Source organism: Magnolia sinica, chromosome 12, assembly GCF_029962835.1.
Source record: "Magnolia sinica isolate HGM2019 chromosome 12, MsV1, whole genome shotgun sequence".
Lineage (NCBI taxonomy): Eukaryota > Viridiplantae > Streptophyta > Magnoliopsida > Magnoliales > Magnoliaceae > Magnolia > Magnolia sinica.
In genome coordinates, this window is record NC_080584.1 from 60,470,438 (window position 1) to 60,490,669 (window position 20,232).

General features: G+C 41.5%; 2 long non-coding RNA genes across 2 annotated transcripts in view; one reads left to right on the forward strand and one right to left on the reverse strand.

Moving 5' to 3' along the window:
* LOC131221463 (uncharacterized) overlaps positions 1-11,817 on the reverse strand; it is a 33,725-nt gene extending 21,908 nt beyond the window's left edge. The window contains exon 1 of the long non-coding RNA XR_009159287.1: positions 11,729-11,817. This is a non-coding gene — a long non-coding RNA (uncharacterized LOC131221463). The remainder of the gene's footprint in view (positions 1-11,728) is intronic.
* LOC131221465 (uncharacterized) overlaps positions 1-20,232 on the forward strand; it is a 98,984-nt gene that overhangs the window by 77,327 nt on the left and 1,425 nt on the right. The window lies entirely within an intron of this gene.

A 20,232-nucleotide genomic window follows, 5' to 3' on the forward strand; every position in this document is an offset into this window, starting at 1 on the left:
GTAACAATTTTTGAATTGCAAACATCCAATTTAATCAAGATGAAATAACAAAGAGAAATAATGTAATGAGGACGTGCAGTATCATGTTTGGACCAGATATCTGTGCAGATGATCATGATAAGCACAAACAAATACTTGTGTAGAAATAAACAAAAGAACTACAACATGAATAAAAGACAATTATGGCTATTGTTGCTCCATCTAATAGAAGTCAGATGATCATAATAAGCACGAACGATATGGCATGACCACATGCAGACAACTCTGGTTTAATCTGGCTACTACCAAAATAAAGACAAAAGCTCTCATCTCTCTTTGTTTGAAGTAGGTCTAAAAGAAACTCCTTATATTAAAAATTGGCAGCAACAATAATTAAATGATATAGTACAGGAACACTGAAATAATGAATAAAGTCACAGAAAGGAACGCTGTGATGAGAAGAAAATTTTAACAAGAGAACTATATTTTCATTTATTCAATAAACAACTTCTTCATTGTTAAGTATATGAATTACAAGGTAATGGGTACCCCCAAAAAAAGGGGCATTAATTGCAAATGCAATGAACGCATGGTATTTTGGATTAAATAGTGGTTTTGGAGTGTGACTTGCAAGGGGGCTGGAACAATTTGCCCCAAATTGTTTGTATTAGTTCCCTATTGGTTGGTTCCGGTCTTTATTAGCCTGGTGACTCGTTTCATAACAAAACAGGACTTGTCCAAATTAGTTCCCTATTGGTCGCTCTCAGTTTGTATCAGCCTAGTGATTTGCTTCAGTCTGGGATGAAACTAGAATGACTCGGATGACTCATCCACTACAAAATTAAATTTTCAAAAAAAAATGGAATCACCACAACAAAAATAAATTGCCATCATCTTTCCTTAAAATAATAATAATAATAATAAATAAATAAATAAGCTGATCGACACTGCTTTAGGTTTTGTTTGAATGCACAAGAGAATTAAATTGCAAACATTCTTTTGAAAAGATTTTTGTTATTTAAAAAATCAATGTTTCCAATATTCACCGTGGAAAAGTAGTTATAAAGTTGCAGCTATGTTTCTATCAAGTCCAACTTCAAAGTAACATATTTGCATTTTGGAGCACAAATCATGAACTTGAATGTTAAGTAGATTACAACTTGACTTTTTCCACTTTATTATCAAATTAAGAACTGCATCCAAACACACCCCGGCCCTAAGGATTAACAAGCTGACCTTAACAGTCTATACCATATAACACAACTAATTTGGGCAGTCTCAAATCAATTGGAAGTTCATGACAAGTGATCGCTAGACAATTAACTGAATTATCAGGCAATCTGAACCCCAGGAAACATGTCAATCATTCGGACCAAGTAGATAACGGACACTTCAAAATGTTCCTCAACATCTCTTTAAACAACAAACCAATCAATTTCACTATTTTTTTCTTAGTTTTCAGCTCATTCCTACATTGTCTACCGAATTTAACTCCTAATGTGGTAAGCAATGCGTACTAAGATATCTATTGAAGGAATAACCAGAACAGATTCTATACTTACTGTGTAACAAGAAGCACATCGATGGTGGACGGATCAATCTCATCAAAGTAAGGCAAAGCAGACATTCCCAAGTAAGTTGGATGTATTCCACAATCAAACTACAAACCAAGAAAACACAAACTGTGTCAAAATCTAATGCATGTAAGTAGAGAGAGAGAGAGAGGCAGAATTATCTATTTAACAACAAATCCAGAACCTCCATGTCATGGGGCCCATGGTTCAGTGATCCATACCATTGATTTGCCACAAGGAATGACAAGGGCACCTGTGGAAATAAGATGTAGAGGAAAAGAAAGGCCATCCCCAATATGAAAGTGGTGAAATTGGCTACAGCATAAGCAATGGAGAGGATTTCATGGTGAGGGAGGCCAACAGGGAGATCTGAAACAATCCCAATGGCAGCAGCCATAATAAGAAGGAACGACACCCACCAACAAGATTTTTGGGCTCTTAGCACAAACACAGTGCGACCAATAGGGCATGGCCATACCAATGATCCAAATCACCGTAATGTGGACCCCAGATGCTAACTATACACTAAAAAATATAAAATTAGAAAAAGAAAAACCCTAAGTAGATGTTGATGCACTCGATATGGAGATCGGAGTTGCCGCTGTACATGTCGATGGGGTACATGCCATGCTCGTCGCAGATAATCTCCCATAAGGCCCCGATCTGATTACCACATTGCCCTCCCTGGATGTGGAGGATCTCTCTCATCTTCTCGAGATAACGGAGACAGAAGGAAAACAGGGGCTGACAACCGAGAAGAGAGAGAGAGAGAGAGAGAGAGAGAGAGAGAGAGAGAGAGATCAGGATTTTGTGTGGGGGGAGGGATGTTAGGGTTTTTCTGGTTATAAGAGAGATAGGGAGAGAGAGAGAGAGAGAGAGAGAGAGAGAGAGAGAGAGAGCGCGCGTGAGGGAGTGCGAGCAGAGAGGGAGAGGCAGAGAGAGTCCGGGGCAGGGAGAGGCATACAACGGAGAGGGAGAGCTTTTGCAGCTGGGCCTTACAGGAAATAACGAAAACGCAAGGTCGAAAGTACCCTTGCTACTTTCTCAGTGTAACAGCACGTGCCTGGGGCGATATTGGCCTCAGTTTCCCATAACCGAGGCAAAAAAAAAAAAAAGCTCCAACGAGCTCTTTAGGGCCCACCATGACATGGCATCCACTCCCTCCTATCTCTTATGACAGATTATTTTAAAATGGGATCCAAAATAGTAGGCTGATTCAACACTCCAATGGGCCATAATGCATGGATAAGTGATAATGAGACCATTTACCTTTGAAATCTTACTATGGCCCACCGTGATGAGTTCGGTAGCCTCAAGAAGGCTTCAATAATAGACGTCTTCAAGAAATAATTTTTCGGTCCACTTCCATAAATGAGTTTCCAAAAATGATGGATAGACTTTTAGTCTCGATTACTAACCAACTGAGGCAAAAAGACAGACTTTTGGCCTCAGTTACTTAACAACCGAGGCAAAAGGGCAAACTTTTAGCCTTGGTTGCTCACCAACCGAGGCAAAAGGGAAGAATTTTAGCCTCGGTTGCTCACCAACCGAGTCAAAAGGGCAAACTTTTGGCCTCAGTTTTCAATAACCAAGACAAAAGGGTAGACTTTTGGCCTCAGTTTTCAATAACCATGGCAAAAAGGTAGGCTTTTGGCCTCAGTTTTCAATAACCAAGGCAAAAAGGTAGGCTTTTAGCCTCAGTTTTCAATAACCGAGGTAAAATGACAAACTTTTGGCCTCAGTTGCTCACCAATCGAGGCAAATGGGTAGACTTTTGACCTCAGTTTCTCACCAACCAAGGCAAAAGGGCAGACTTTTAGCCTTAGTTTCTCAACAACCGAGGCAAAAAGGCAGACTTTTAGACTCAGTTACTCACCAACTGAGGTAAAATGGTAGACTTTTGGCCTCAGTTTCTCACCAACTGAGGCAAAAGGGCAGACTTTTGGCCTCAATTTCTCACCAACCGAGACAAAAGGGCAGACTTTTGGCCTCAGTTCTCAACAACCGAGGTAAAAGGGTAGACTTTTGGCCTCAGTTTTCAACAACCGAGGCAAAAGGGTAAACTTTTAGTCTCAGTTGCTCACCAACCGAGGCAAAAGGGCAGACTTTTGGCCTCAGTTGCTCACCAACCGAGGTAAAAGGGTAGACTTTTGGCCTCAGTTCTCAACAACCGAGGCAAAAGGCAGACTTTTAGCCTCAGTTGCTCACCAACCGAGGCAAAAGGGCAGACTTTTGGCCTCAATTGCTCACCAAAACCGAGGTAAAAGGCAGACTTTTGGCCTCAGTTTTAAACAACCGAGGCAAAAGGGCAGACTTTTAGCCTTAGTTTCTCACCAACTGAGGCAATAAGGCAGAGTTTTGGCCTTAGTTTCTCATCAACCGAGGCAACAAGTGAATTTTTAACCTCAGTTCCTTTACAACCGAGGCTAAAAACCACATTTAACCTCCTTTTTTTGAATTGAGGCTAAAAAGTTGAGACTAAAGGCCTACTTTCTTGTAGTGCGTGCATAAGCTTATATAAAGCTTAGAGGGTGGTGTAAGTGTGTGCACAAGGTTAGTGCCAAGTATTCAATACAATGCCATCATCATGCAATACCAAAAATACTAGTAACCCATAAACCGTACAATATCAGAATAAGCAGACATACTGACAAAATCATGAATTATCAAAGTAAGCAGAAATACTGACAAGAGCAGGAATTATCAGAGTAAACAGAAATACTGACAAGATCATAAATCGTATGATAACAGAGTAAGCGAAAATATGGATAAGTTCATGAGTCAATCAATATCAGAATACACAATATAAAATAACTATGCAAATGAGGAGTCATAAAGAGCTAAATATCAGATGCCGAGGATCTAATGCAATATGTAAATCCTGCTAAATCTGTCTAAGTCATATAAGTATAGAAAACATAACCCAAAATGCCATATGCATGTGGATGCAATATGCGATGCAATGAAATGACCAAGCTGGATTGTGAAGTTGGGATGATAGTACGTAGTATCGCAGGCTACGGGGTCCATCATAAGGGACTTCTATCCAAACCAGTCCCATACCTAAATTTGGATAGTCAGACTCAATGTGGTAAACTCCTGGCCTCAGGTTAGTCGCGCCCAACCGAAATCCTGGCCATGCAAAGGTACATGTAACAAATAGTTACGCACCACTAGCCCGAGTGGATAGTGAATGAATAAATGAATGAATATGTAATTTCTACTCAATAAGTCCACATATCAGTATGGTTCCTCTCTGAAAAATCACCGAGGTCTATTACACTCCAAACCAAATTGCTGCCCCATCGCGCGCAATAAGGTGAGTGGAAGAGACCTCACTATCTGCCTACCAATATCGGGCCCGACTCGTCGATAGTGGACCCATTCTTCGAGCTGGTAAGACTCAGCCTAGCATTGCCCCCTCTTCTCGGGCAGGTAAGGCCGTACCCCCTTCTAACCAACCACGACACAATGGGAGACGCGGCCTAACGGTATACGGCCCTTATGCGCTCATGCATCCACTCGGTCTAGACGTTGGAGTAACCTCTGGAACTAAGAGGGTTTAAGGACTTTCACCCAAGGATATCTATAGCACTCCATGTAGAATAGATTTTCGGTGTTCCATCTGGCCATCCATGAAATACCTGTAGAGGCTATGGCCCTGATGTCGCTAGGGCATACAGTGGTCATGTCACACAAATGCGAGATGCATGAGTCACACAGTCCAATCATGCATCAATCCTACACATGTCATGCTCTCATGTGGGGCAACTCTGTCTATCAGGAAGCCCCATGAACAACCTGCCCTATGGCATATGCAATGGTCAATCACATCTCATAACAAACATGCAGATGATGCGTATGGGCATTTATTATGATGTTATGCTGTCACATACTTATAATCGGTATCAATAACCGGCATCAACAATCGGCCTCGACAATGTGGACATTTAACCAACATTGCCCCCAAGGAATGGCCACATAGTGCCAAACATATAATGGGCCCACGGCCTCACACAAGGGCCTAATATACAACACAGTGGGTCTTACTCAAGGGCCACATATACACAACAGGTGGACCCTGCTCATGGGCCTAATACATATCACAATGGGCCTTGCCCATAGGCCATGAATACATCACAATGAGCCTCAACTACGGGTTACATATACATCATATAGGTTTCAACAATCGGCCTTGACAATCGAATTCGATACTCAGAATCGACCTCGATACTCGGCCTCGACAATCGGAACCGACTAATACAATCGGCCTCGAAAAATCGACACCAATAATCTACATCGATAATCGGCACCGATAATCAACACCGACGACCGGTCACATAAACAAGACTGGGTCCATAGATGAATATCTGATCAACCATAATATAAAGATTAACACTCAGCCGTGGTTATATCAAATCTGGTAGCATGGAGCCATCCGTCGGTGGTAAATGAGGCCCACTTATTTGGGTTAACCCACTAAGAGAATGATGAGAATGGGCCTGATAAGGCCTAAGGAAGGGTCACAATGTGGACATCTAACCATCACTGCCCAGCAATGTGGACATTTAACCAACATTGCTCCCAAGGAGTGGTCCACATAGAGTCAAACATAAGGTGGGCCCAAATATCCAACAAGTGGGCCTCAAATAGTCATCACAGGTGGGCCTTACACATGCAGCACGTGGGCCTACACATCACGGTGGGTCGATACATTGGGCCGCACCATTGGGCCTAATATACACATCACGGTGGGTCGCATCATTGGGCCGCACCAATGGGCCTCATGTACAGCAAGTGGGCCGCATCAATGGGCCGCACTAATGGGCCTTATACACATCAAGTCGAGACTCAATAAATGGATCGGAAACATATCATAATGGGCCACGACATACGGGCCGAAAATACGTCACAATGGGCCTTGACCCATGGGCCTAAAATACATCTCAGTGGGCCTTACCGAATGGGCCACAAACACATCATAATGGGCCATAACCATGGGCCTCAAATACATATCATAACAGCCATAACCATGAGCCTCAACATATCATAATGGCCATAACCATGGGTCTTAACATATCATAATGGGCCGCAACCCATGGGCCTCACATACATCATATGGGCCGCACTAATGGGCCTCATAGGTGGGCTACAAATATATCAAGGTGGGCCTTACAAATGGGCCACAAGTATATCAAAGTGGCCTCACAAGTAGGAGCTTGAATTTCATCTGAAATCATCTCAATAGTAGCAGGTGCATCATGTGTATCACTGTACACATCATTCTATGGGGCATATGGCCCACTAATGATGATCAACACTACCCAAACAATCTCCAGGTAGATCAGCATTATCCAAACATTGTCCAGCACTGTCCAACACTATTTGGATGGTGTGGATGAAACAAACACATCACGGTATGGCAGTACAGCACCGTCAAAATAGGTGGACGACGTGGGTGGAATACATACAACATGGTGTGGTCTATAGCACCGCCCACACATGGTCTAGCACTGTCCAAACATTCTAGACAGTATTGATTAAACAAATATCTCATGGTGGTGTCCCATCATCCAAATGATGGAAGGCTAGGATAAAACAGATACATCACACGTGAGCTCCACATGCTGGACAACATGTATGTACAACACATACATCATGGGAATCCCACCATCTAAGGGTCCGGGCGGTGGATGGGATTGGTGAAACATATACATTAAGTGGGGCCACGTGGTGTGACCCACCAGATATAATATTATATATATTATACATATACATCATCTAGGACCACGTGGTGTGGACCACCAGATATAATGTTTATATTAATATATACACCACACATATTTATTTATACATATATACATATATATTACCATTCATGCAAACGTCCAACCCTGGACGTCATTTAACAAATGATTAGGATGAAATATATATGCCAGGTGGGTCCACATGTGTGGGACCCACCACACATATACCTTGTGATTAGGGCCCACAGAACTGAGGTCTTATAGCAGCTTCAGCTGCTGATGGACGGTTAGATCTCATACAGCAGCAATTGGGGTCCACGGCTGGACAGAATGGATATAACACGTGCCTCATGTTCAGACCCACCGAACTTGCAGGCGTTAATACAACAGCTGTACATGGTACTTCAGCCAATCCACTTCATAGAAGTGGATCCCATGTGGGGCCCACCATGATGTTTATCTGCAATCCAAACCATTGCTAAGGTTACACAGACCCTGGGTGAGGAGGAAAACAAATTTCATAATGGTCCAAGGCTCCTGAGACACCCAAAAAGGATTTCAATGGCAGACGTCAATCACCACTGTTTCCTACCGTGTGGGCCACTTGAGTTCCGGATGAAGCTGATTTTTGGGGTGGCCCACTGCCATAAGTGGGCCTACCAAATGCACGGTGTAGATGTCCAAACCACCTCATGGTGGGGCCCCGTCTTGTAGTCCGTCCATCCATCCGTCCGCCAGCAGCGCCTGCGCACGCTGCTGACAGCAGCAGCGTGCCTTATTTTTATTTTTATTTTTTATTTTCTCGAGGTTTTTCATATGTGGGGCTCGTGTCTTGAGAATCCACTCCATCCATTGGATTCCATGGCCCAAGACGGATCAAACGAGTCCACTATACAGTATGTTTTTGGTGGGTAGAGACATTAAGGTGGGTCCTAATGGATCTTAAAGGTAAACAAATGTTGTTTCTCATGCCGGGGCTCGCCAGAAAATCGGATTGGGTTCATTCTTTGGCTCAACGCCTAAAATGGGCTTGGAAATGAAATGGATGGTGTGGATTTGATTTTTACATCAAGGTAGGGCCTACATGAGTAGGCTATCCCAAAAGCTCTCCCCTCCCCGCTTTTTTTTGGCAGAGAGTGCATTTCACTATCTGTTCACACTCGTGAAAGACGTCTGGACGCTGGACGGACCATGTACACATATTGCTCAAGGTGGGTCCCACGTGTGGGGTCCACCTGGACATGGCCCACTTGATTTGGGTCAACCTTATATTTATGTTTTTCAATTACTGTTAAGTGGGGCCCACATGGCTTGGACGGCCGTGGGGTCCATTTGATGGACGGCTTAGACATCACATACATCAAGGTGGGGTACATCTGGATGGGCCACACAGCCACATTATCGCACCAAAATAATGAGAGTGAGAGAGAGAGAGAGAAGCACCCACCTCTCATTCTTCTTCCTCCTTAGCCTTCCAATACTCCAAAAGTGTTCCTTTAACGGTGGAGATCATGATCCAAGGGTGGAGATGGGAGATAGGGTGGTAGGGAGTGGGCCACACATAGCTCTTCTCATGGAGATCTTGGACGTTTCCTCCCCTTAGGAGTTGCTTGGGAGAGTGAGAAATGAGAGAGAGAGAGGAGTGGTGATGGAGTGGAAAGGGATGAGTTCTTTTGACTTTTGTAAGAAAAGAATGGGCTAAGCATGGGTTGAATTGACTTTGGGTAAGGAGAGGTAAGGGTGAGTGATGGCTTATGATGGGATGTACTTGACTAATGATTGATGGGATTGATTTGAAATGTTGTAGAGATTCTCTTGGGATTTTATAAATGCGCGACATTTTCTTGAACTGAACGCGGGCCCACATCTCTTGGCCCGGGTATTGCCTCGGTGGGTGAGACGCGGCATCAGAACCGCGGGGACAGCACGGTCGCTAGGGTACAAGTTTTGGATCGAGCTGACTCTAAAATACGGGATACCACTCGGGGTCGCGCGCAATTGCCGATAAAAGATCGCAGGTCACCGAAATTCTACCGGGAGGACCATGGAAGCCTACGGGACGCTACGAGTTAGAATATGGGTCTTACAAAGGATTTCTCGTAAATTCAGGCACCCAATCGAATACAAAAATCCTCTTGAAGGAGAGATTTCAGCGCGGCTAATAAAGATTTCTAGCCCTAGATGGATATATAGCTAGGGTTAGGGTTTCTAGAGGGTATCCCTGGCTTGGATTTTCCCCCATTCTTTCTCTCTCTTTTGAGAAAGGAAAGTGAATTCATAGCAGCTAATGGGAATGGGGTGGGCTTCGTGGAGGAATCAGTGTTTTTAGTTGCCATTAGATGGGGGTTGAAAACACTATCTGATCCTCGATCTATAGATTATACTCGCGTTTCCATATCTGACAAGTGGGGCCCACTTTAATAAAATCCAAACCATTGGTCCAGTGCATGCTACGGTGGATTGACTAATTCCCAAAAAGATCTAAGATGGTGTGATTTATAACTATAGTTTAGATGGTAGACTTTTAGCCTCGGTTGCTCACCAACCGAGACAAAAGGGTAGACTTTTGGCCTCAATTGCTTACTAACTGAGGCAAAAAAAGGCATACTTTTGGCCTCAGTTGCTCACCAACTGAGGCAAAATAGCAGACTTTTGGCCTCAGTTGCTCACCAACCGTGGTAAAAGGGCAGACTTTTAGCCTAAGTTTTCAACAACCGAGGCAAAAGGGCAGACTTTTGGGCTCAGTTGCTAACTAACCGAGGCAAAAGGGCAGACTTTTGGCCTCAGTTCTCAACAACCAAGGCAAAAGGGCAGACTTTTGGCCTCAGTTTTCAACGACCGAGGCAAAAGGGCAGACTTTTGGCCTCAATTGCTTAGCAACCGAGGCAAAAGGGTAGACTTTTGGCCTCAATTTTCAACAACTGAGGCAAAAGGGCAGACCTTTGGCCTCAGTTCTCAACAACCGGGACAAAAGGACGGACTTTTGGCCTCAATTTCTCACCAACTGAGGCAAAAAGGGCAAATTTTTAGTCTCAGTTGCTCACCAACCGAGGCAAAAGGGCAGACTTTTGGCCTCAATTTCTCACCAACCGAGGCAAAAGGGCAGACTTTTGGCCTCAATTCTCAATAACGGAGGCAAAAAGGCAGACTTTTGGCCTCGGTTCTCAATAACCGAGGCAAAAGGGCAGACTTTTTGCCTCAGTTCTCAACAACCGAGGTAAAAGGGCAGACTTTTGGCCTCAGTTTCTCACCAACTGAGGCAAAAGTGCAGACTTTTGGCCTCAGTTTTCAACAACTGAGGCAAAAGGGTAAACTTTTAGCCTCAATTGCTCACCAACCGAGGCAAAAGGGTAGACTTTTGGACTCAGTTTCTCACCAACCGAGGCAAAAAATGAATTTTTAACCTCAGTTCCTTCACAATCGAGGCTAAAAACCGCATTTAACCTCCTTTTTTTTTTGAACCGAGGCTAAAAAATTGAGGCTAAAGGTCTACTTTATTGTAGTGGGTGTAGGTTTAGGTTTAGGGATTTGAGAATACATTTAGGTTTTATGTTTAGGTTTAAGTTTTAGTTTATAGGTTTAGGTTTTAGGTTTAGGTTTAGGTTTTAGGTTTAGGTTAAGGTTAGGTTATATAGGTTATAAGTTTAGGTTAAAGGTTATAGGTTATAGGTTATAGGTTAAGGTTTAGGTTATAGGTTTTGGTTTAAGTTAAGGTTATAGGTTTAGGTTTACGTTTAGGTTTCGGTTTTAGGTTTAGGTTGGGTTTAGGTTTAGGTTATAGGTTATAGCTTTAGGAAATTGAGAATAGGTTATAGGTTTAGGAAATTGGTTTCGGGTTCGGGCTCGAGTTTAGGATCGGGTTTAGGTTATATGTTTAGGTTCAGGTTATAGGTTATAGGTTTAGGTTACAGGTTTAGGTTTAGGTTTAGGTTAGGTTATAGGTTATAGGTTTAGGTTTAGGTTTTAGGTTATAGGTTATAGGTTAAAGTTTAGGTCATAGGTTAAGGTTTAGGTTTAGGTTATAGGTTTTGGGTGTGGTTTAGGTTAAGGGTGTGGTCCCTGCAAATACAGATATAAACACGACCTATCCAAATAGCTAGGCCCCTCCAATATTGTTCATAGGAAATGGACAGTTTCATCATAGTCATAACAGTGGTTCCCACCTTCCAGGGACCCCCACTCAACATCCGGATAGCTCCGACGCATATCCAGATTTGCTTCATAAATTTCAAGATAATATATAAACATGGGCCTGTCCAAATGGCCAGGCCACCCATATTGCTGTCCATAGGAAATGGACAGCTTCATCATGGTAATAACAGCGGTTCTCACCTTCCAGGGACCCTCGCTCAACATCCGGATAGCTCCAACGCACATCCGGATCTACTTCATCAATGAATCATATAGTATAAAGGAAAGAAGACTCACCAATTTAGCTAGCAAGGAGAGAAAGTATAAGTGCTTGGAATGTCGCTCTTTCTTTGAATAATAGATGCATATTCCACAATGCAATCTCAGAATAAGTAAGTTTTTTAGTTTCTCAAATAATGCATATGGGCACAAATTTACAAATAAAGATTTTAAGCTAAACCAGAATAGAGATGACAGTGCTTGGCACTTCCTCCCAATCTTGGTCCTCAAGATAAGTGGGGCTCAAATTCAACAGACCTAGAAACCCAATCCTCGACGCCATTAAACCTAGAAAGAGCTCTGATGCAGATGAGTAGGGTAGCTAGACATGTGTAACACCCTGGTTCCCAAAACCTGAGGATAGTCGCTCCTCATTGAGAACCCGAGTATTACGTTGTAAAATGGACCAACATACATCTAAATAGCAGCACTTTCATAATATGAAGTAAAGTAATCTCTATATAAGCCAGGGATATCAAGAGTAACAATAAGGAAGTTTAATACATGTACATGGGAGCAAATGAAATCCCACAACAGGGGAAATTTTTTTACAATTCAAACAAAACACATAGTTTGGAATATGAAAGCAAGTAAATCCTAAAGTATCAGTTGAGCTCTAACGGCTCAACAACATTCACATAAAGTTCTTCCTCGCCAAACTCCACCTCAGTCGTCCCTGAAATCCCGTCATAGGGGTCTCTACCTGTTCATCATACCTGTGTCTATTTGGTGCAACCGCACGAATGGGTGAGTGAAAACTCAGTAGGAACTTCTCGCAAGGATTCATGCATATCACGTCATTCCAAAACAGTTTAAATCAACATATTCAAATTACAAAAAGACTAATCATAAAATTATAAATGAATGTATGAGTGTATAAATGTATGTACAAGTCACAGATCTGGGGATGCACATCCAGCTGTCAAAACAAAGGGGTCGCCCAAGGCAAACTAGTCACCCGAAAAAATACTCAAAGGTACGCCCAAGGAGAACTAGTTGCCCGGAAAAGACCATGCAGACCGCCCCCGGTAGGTCATTTACCTGGAAAAAGCCATTTAGGAGAGTGCACCCAAGGATATCTCCTGAAAAAATATACGGGGTACGCCCAAGAAGTGTCTAATCCCGAAAAAGCCTCATGAAAAGAAAGAGCGCCCAAGGTGACCCAAATGCACAGGTTTTATGAGTTAAACTAAAGTGTTGGAACTTTTAGTCAATCGAACAGAATGTGGCTTACATTGAGCAACCGGAAAAGCTCATATGTCATGCGTGAATGTCATGTATCATGATGCTCATGCACATTCCATAAGATTAACAAGATTACTCTCATAAGCATGATCAAGACTTGTAGTTCTTTAATAGGATATCCATCATTCAAATATGAACTTAATATAAATTCATTTACTTTCCCAAGGTCCAAAGGAGGGCCCAAATATGACATTTCAAACACATTTGGATAGCAACATGATTACTACACATCTTAAGAAGAGATATTCGTTTATATCAAACCATAACAATTCTAACCCATATAATGAGAAATGGAGCAAGCTTATTATTGTAGTGGAAGCAAGGACTCTTAGATTTAATACAACTAGAAGATGTATATATGTGATTTCAAATGTGGTATGATAATGTGCAACAAGTAGGAATGTGCGTGTACACAAGCAATTCCCAATATGGCATGGTGATCTTAAAGCAATTCTCATAAGATATGTTGGGGTAACATAAATTGAGGTAGTCCCACATGTTTATTCATGTCAATTCAAAGTTAAAGGAACACAACTACTATTTGCACAATTATAATATCATTCTACAATTATTTTAGAATTCCATGAAATGATGAAGCCATGTGGGATATCCCTCACCTTGATTGAGGGTTTCTCTTAATTTGAATCTTCCTATGAGGCGAGTCTATGAGCTTCTGATTTGGAATTGATTGAAGGAAGGTGTCTTTCAGGTGTATCAGTTGTAAACAGCCCCTAAATGAAATATTATAGAATCTCAGTGAGTCAGTACCGAGTTGACTCGGTTGGGTTTCCTACTAACAACCAGTTGGGTAGTTTTGGAGGTTTCGATTAGCCACAAGGTTCTGTTAATGATTACATAGAACCCAATTCTACCCAAATCATTCAAGGATGATTGGAGTTGGCTAGACTCGGTTGGGAAACTGATCGAGTCAGCCCACTACTGAGTATAGGGTCGACTCAGTCGAATACCCGCTGAGTTAACTCACTCACAAGTTGAGAGAGAGCTAATCAGATGACTGAGTTGGATTGCTATACCTGGCAGAGACTATCTCCTATTGTTGAGAAGATAACAGCCCGAACACGCTCTCACCAAGGCTGACTGAGTTTGTGAATCTGTTTGGTAAGTGGTCACCGAGTCAGCATGCAAACTAGCTGTTTGAATGGAGTTGTAGGGATTGGTCGGACGATAATACCTGAACTGATGGCGTGAAGGATGTTGGGGTGCGACTCTCGACGAGTCAGACTGAGCTAATCTCACGAGCGGACACCGGTTCATGAGCTTCACTTGACTAGAGTTTTTCAAAAACTCATGTTGAGATGGTTGGGTCAGGATGATTTGAATCGATCTGACTCGGGTCTGGTCTCCTGGTCAAACGTTGAAGCATCAATGGGAGATCCCTTTCTTTCTCTCTATCTTCTCCTCTCTCCCTCCTTCTTAGCACAGAAAATGAGTCGGATCTGAGGCTGAGTCGAGTTGCTACAGAGGCCTGCAACTCGCCCAGCGGCCGGCCCTCCTTCTCTCTCTCTCTCTCTCTCTCTCTCTCTCTCTCTCTCTCTCTCTCTCTCTCTCTCTTACTATTTTCTTTCTCTTTTCTACCTTGGAATTCGTCTTAACACACGGCTTTATATAGCCCTTCCATCTCCAGGCGCTTCCACGGCTAATCAGATGGGTAAAGGCACTTTTAAAGAAATAGGTTTTAAGAAACCCATCATCAGTCGTCTCTCTATTGACTGGATGAGTGCACGGGTTTATACGATCTCGCCTGATGGGTTTTAATTAGAGTGGGCCGCATCACGAACGTTCCGGATGAGTGAATGGGCCCGTTTTTGCAGAAGTTGGGTTTCACAGTCAGTTTGAGGAAGATGGAAGATGAAAATGGCATTTTTCAACTGGGCGGTTTATCCATAGATCAGGACCGTTTGGACGGTCCTGAAATGGCCTAATAGTGATTTGGGCCCACATAACGGCGCATGGAGGGCCATTGATTAAGACAATCTTGCGGTAAGAGAAAACTGAGGCGCCGCTTCAAGTTCTCGCCATTTTCTCGGCTGCTCCGAAAAATATCGGGTTTCCCTATTTCAGACGTCCCAGATCGTCCGAGCGAAGCTTCCAGAGAACGATCGATGGCTGGGACGGGCTTTGCTATAAGTGGAAAGGATTTCTCCACTTTCCGAGGGGTAGGGGAGCTCCTTATGGAAATAGTAGGGCTGACGGGGACTTCCTTGCGTGCGAGGGTGGCAATCAACCATTCCGAACGGTCGGATTTGCCAGCACAGCTGTGGACGTGGATCTCTTCTCCCCGTCAGCGCCATCCCCATACGTTGTTTGATCAGAGGTCGACAGGGCTGGCACGAGAGATTTTCAATAGCAGTTTTAAACGTAAATAGGGTCGGCGGGACCCCTTCTATCATATGGACGGTCTGGATTAGGTTTTGTATTCGGAAAAACGTCCGTTTGTGCAGCAAAACGGACCGCCCCGTTTGAAACAGCGTCGGTGGGAGTTTCATTTGAAATTCCAAAGATTTTGGTTTTCAACGGGTCAACTCCCGTTTGACCCGATGTGTAAGTCCTGTGCACGGCGTGCGTACATTATCCGTATACATGCACCTAATGGATGTGGATCCCACGTCCTGATCTAGGCCGATGAGCGCCGTCCGTTAGCCTTGGGGAGTCATTACACGCCTAAGGTTGCTGTTTTGGATAATTCCTTATTGTTAGTGAATGAGATCTAAGTCGTCTGACCCTCTTACGGGGCTTATAAATCACCCAGGACTGCAGGTCAGCCTGTTTCTATTCCTGTAAGGGTTCGTACTTGGCCTTGATGGGTGTTGTTTGCTTCTAGTTGGAAGGTTAGTTCTTCTTTTAGTTGTGTAAGTTAGTACTCACGGGGTGTGCCCGGGGGAGATAGAGTCTTTCTTATGGCTAGGATTTCGCTACCAGGTTTATGTGAGTTCATAGTGTTGAGAAGTGGATTATAAATCTTAGTCATGGTGACCTGATGAATGGCGGTTTGATGATTAGGGGTTTGTTATTGACGATGGATGGTTTATTCCACTTATCAAGAAGTTAGAGATCCTATATGACATGTTAGTCATATTTGAAATCCAATGGAGGGATGGTCAAATCTATGGGTGACGATTGACGGTTGGATCATCGTGTTGATGCACTCTTTGGTTGAAAGGTCAAGGGCCAGCTCGAAGTACCTTGTGGTTTTCATAATATGAATTTAATGGTCAAGACGGATAGATTGAGGATTGATTGAATGGAGGTTGCGGACTAAATTACATGTGTTCTTACACATGTATAAAGTTATTTAGATTTCTATAGTAACACCTGAGTATAGAAAATACGGGGTGTTACAACATGCATACAACCATTCAGCCTCAGCATTCAAACATGAGCTTCACATGTGATCTACATGACCTGCGTTAGGACATCTCAGCTGTATATAAAATTGGACTTATTATATAGATAATCAGGTCTAAAGCAATAGGCGGATCAACCCCTGATAACACCACACCTGATTAAAATGAGTAGGTGGTTTAAAATAGCAATTATTACCATAAATGCATCAAGAACTTGATTGTTAACAGTCCAATCTAGGGTCCAATTCATCTACACGGTAGATCCAAAATGATGCACAACTTTGATGTTTTTTTTTTCTTTTTTTTTTATAAAAAAAACCTTTTTCACCCTCCATGCAAACAACATCAAAACTAATACACATGGGAGGATTTGAGCTAGGACACAACTCAAATATCCTATATCTACATTTAAGAGTGCATGTAGAGAGAGCAATGGTTGGTCTAGCAAACAATTATATATGTACACACACACACACACACACACACACACACACATAGTTTACCAAATGCTGAGTGTTAGATGGTATCATTCTACAACACCAACCAAATGTAGACCTATGGAAATATAATCCAGAAATGGGCCTCTAAAAAAAACTTTTCCGAAAATAATAACAAGAACATACCGGAAAATGATTATCTAGTCAGGCTTCTTTTTCCCTGAACTCATATAGAAATCTAGTAGAAGTTCCCTAGAATCTTTCTTGAAAGTCATAATCTACTATTGCTGGGAGGTGAAGTTGAATTGAGATCAACAAAAGAAGTTACCTTTGCCAATCTGGCAATACTTCATCTTTTACGCTTTTTATTAGCCTCCATGGGGCTTTTGAAATTACCAACCGAGTTCTTTTCATCATTTTCTACCAGCAAAGAGGACTCCTGCACACATGGGTCCAAACCAAATTGTAATTCAAACCAACAAAACCCAAATATGGAAAAATTTGGGAAGCAAATTGTTAGTTTGAAAAGTTAGGAAAAAGCACACCTATGGCTCATGGATGAGAGTTTCTGAATCACCCATGTCATTTAAATGTGGCACAATGCCTTTCTTCTAAAAGTTTAGCATGTAAGGCTTGGATCATGCCTGAAAGGTTTCTGAAAATTCGACAGATTGCCTATAGGTTCTTCTTCACAAGCACCACAAGAGACTTTTAATTCATTAAAAAAATAAATAAAAGACAAGATTCTGAAACATTCAAAATTGAAATCTGCACGGCATGCTAGAGTGGGACAAATGGGTGTGGCATTTGTTGAGCCTCCAGGTGTCACTCCATTTCCATTCTGAGACCCACAGAACTTGATTATGTTGACTTCATTTGCATTAGTACATATAGGATTCCCTTGAAGCCTGATCATCATGTCAAACAAATCACTTAAATCACCATGGCAACCAAGTACAATATTTCATAATTGAAATACAATTCATTGGAAATAAATCACTTAAATCACCATGTAAAACAAACCATTTGCCTTGTGTTATTGGAAACTATCGTAGAAATAAGAGGGGCTGTAAAAATTTGGATCGAACTTTTCAGATGGCTGTAAAAATTCAATATGTTATGGATCTTTTATCTGCACTTACCAAGAAACGGTGAACGCCTAAACGATCATTTGGGAAAAAAATGGAAAAGTGATTACCCACTTGCAGAACTTCCTGAAACAGCATAAATTACTTCTTCAGGCTATTGCTTGAAAGGACTTTCTTCCCATAAGGGCTGCTTCAAAGTGCTAGAACATGGGGCCTGATGGCCTCCACAAAAGTTGCATTAATAGCACCCTACTCCGCAGTAGAACAGTGACAAGGTTACAATTAACAAAGAAAGAAAGGAAAGAAGAAGAAGAAGATTTTCTTCAGTAGAGATTTTCTTCCACCATTGCTTGTCCAACAATCAATTTGGTCCTACAACTAGATATGTGGCTAGCACGTAAGTTGATATCTATCAAAAAGGACAACATGCTAAAATAACTTCAAAACTGCCCAAGGATCCTATTTTTAAGCTTAATTTACTCAAATAAACTAAATAATGATAATATACCATGTTACTCAATTTTTTTTAAATACATATGAGCTTTGACTAGTCAAATGATTCTTCTATAACAAATGACGAAATTAATGCTGAAATTACCATTATGTTAGCTTCATTTATTATGGCAAGGATTCCAATCAACTAGAGATATTTAGTCTTTAGATGAATAGAAGATTGACAGCCCTTGCGTAACTTGCATCAGTATCAAAGAAATGAACATGTATATACACTAATGAGAAGTACATGTTAAAGATGTTGGTGGATTTTGAGTGGAGTTAGAGAAGGTCACCTCAGTCAAAGCTCAGAAAGAGATTTTCTAGAAGTTCACCTCAGTCAAAGCAAATCAACCATTGCTTTAAGAATCCCAAGGCCAAAAAATGCTTACCAATCTAGCAATCTTTTTTTTTCTTTTTTCTTTTTTTTTCTTTTTTTTTTAATCATTAGGCTGGATTAGAGTTTAGTCTCAACATGCATCTTTTATGAAAGTACAATGTATCGAACTAGAAAGGAAACACAAAGAAGTAATAGAGAAGTCTATGTTACATCTAGTAAAAAGATCCAGATTAACCATGCTTAAAAGAAGAGCACTCACACATTCTTCAAGCCTTGTTGTTGAACAAAATCTATACATTGCACTACAAGAAAAACGGGCAAAGGCTATGGCCAAAAACCATAGCAAAAGCATGTCCGTCGCTATTGGTGGGGTAGCTAAAGGTCTAGCTACAGATTATATCCGTATCCATAGATAGCAATAGCTATGGATATAATCCGTAGCAATAGATACCAGTAGCTACGGTTTATATCTGTAGCAATAGATACCAATAGCTACGGATCATATCCGTAGCAATACCTTTAGCTACCCCACCAATAACGACGGACGTCCTACGGATCGTATCCGTAGCAAAAGGGATTTTATCCGTAGCGATAGATACCAATAGCACCAATAATATCCGTAGTAATAGAAACAGATAGCTACGGATTATATCCGTAGCAATAGATACCAATAGCTACGGATAATATTCGTAGCAATAGATAACAATAGCTACAGACAAAAGCCGTAGCTATAGCTGTGGATTATATTTGTTGCTATTTTTTAAAAAAGTTGTAATAATACGACCTGTTTCCATTGCAAGAACTTGCTGTGATTAATAACTCATCTAAGCTTAATGCTGATAGAAATAGTACATAAAATGTAATTAGAAAAAAATGATGCATTTATTACAAATAGCAATCAAATCATACAATGTATCTTACATTCACATTTCTAAATAAACAATACTTCACTTTGCTCAACCTAATATAAGAATTACAACTAAGGCGTGCCCTCATGTGTAAGAAACAAATATACTCCAACACAGTAAACACCCTCCATATGCATTCAATAATGCTCACGTTTTTATAGAATTTTCTTCCTTCAGATGGTCAATCTCAGCGAATGCAAAAGATAAAGCTTCTTCTTTCCTTGAAACTGCAGATGTAACTTCTGTGTACTTCGACACAAGATCACTTTCAAGTTCTAAAACCCTTCCCTTGAGAAAATGAATTTCATCCTCCACTAACTTCTTTAGCTTGTCAGCTTGTATAAAACAACATTTGTATGCACAATCAAAGAAGCATACCTTTATACACATCTCAAAAGAAAGAAAGACAAAAAAAAAACACTTATATATGAAGAAATAAAAATGTACCTACAAATCTTCTAAACTATGGCAAAATCCAACATGAGTAATGTGTTCAAACCTAGGATGGACTTTTAAACTCAAAACCTAGGTTTAGGTTAAGGTTATAGGTTTAGTTTTAGGTTTAGGTTTAAGTTTTAGGTTTAGGTTAAGGTTATAGGTTGTAGGTTATAACTTTAGGGAATTGAGAATAGGTTTAGGAAATCGGG